The sequence below is a fragment of the Mandrillus leucophaeus genome, unplaced genomic scaffold (assembly GCF_000951045.1).
Source record: "Mandrillus leucophaeus isolate KB7577 unplaced genomic scaffold, Mleu.le_1.0 Scaffold743, whole genome shotgun sequence".
Lineage (NCBI taxonomy): Eukaryota > Metazoa > Chordata > Mammalia > Primates > Cercopithecidae > Mandrillus > Mandrillus leucophaeus.
The window spans coordinates 744067-744982 of NW_012108064.1; positions in this window are offsets into that span (position 1 = coordinate 744067).

The following is a 916-nucleotide window of genomic DNA, read 5'->3' on the forward strand; positions in this document are numbered from 1 at the left end:
CGTGTGCATGTTCAACTTCCAAAGGAGCTGAAAACTTAAGTCCACAAAAAGTCCTGCACACAGATATTTACAGCAACTTTATTCATAATTTCCAAAACTTGGAAGCAACCAATATATCCTACAGTAGGCAAATAAATAAATAATCTGTGGTACATCCAAACAATTGAATATTATTAAGTACTAAAAAAAAATGAGATATCAAGCCATGAAAAGACACAGAGGGAACTGAAATTCATATTACTAAGTGAAATAAGACAATTTAAAAAGGCTACATACTACATGATTTTAATTATATAACTTTCAAAAAACTCAAAATCATGGAGTCAATAAAAATTTTAGTAGTTGCCAGTGTTGGGGCAAGGGGAGGATGAATAGGCAGAGCACAAAGAATGTTTAAACCATTAAAAATATTCTGAATGACATTATAATGCTGTACATATGTAATAATTTCATCTAAGCCTACAGAATATACAAGACCAAGAGTGAAACCATGTAATTGATGGACTCTTGGTAATATCATGTGTCAATGTAGGCTCCTCTATTGTAAAAAATTGTACCACCCTGGTGGGGCATATTGATGATTGGGGAGGTTGTGTATGTGTGGTTACAGAAGTTGTGTAGGATATCTTTGTCCCTTCTTCTCAATGTTGTTGTGAAATTAAAACTCTGAAAATATTGTCTTTTAAAAAAATGGGCAAATGCTTGAATAGACATTTTTCCAAAGAAGACATTCAAATGGTGAACAGGCATACAGAAAGAAGCACGGCATCACTCATAATCAGGGAAATGAAAATCAAAATCACAATGAGATATTCTCAGACATGTTAGAATGACTATTATAAAAGAATCAAAGGATAAAAGTTTTGGTAGGCTTGTGGATAAATTAGAACCCTTCCCTGTACACTGTTGCTGGGAA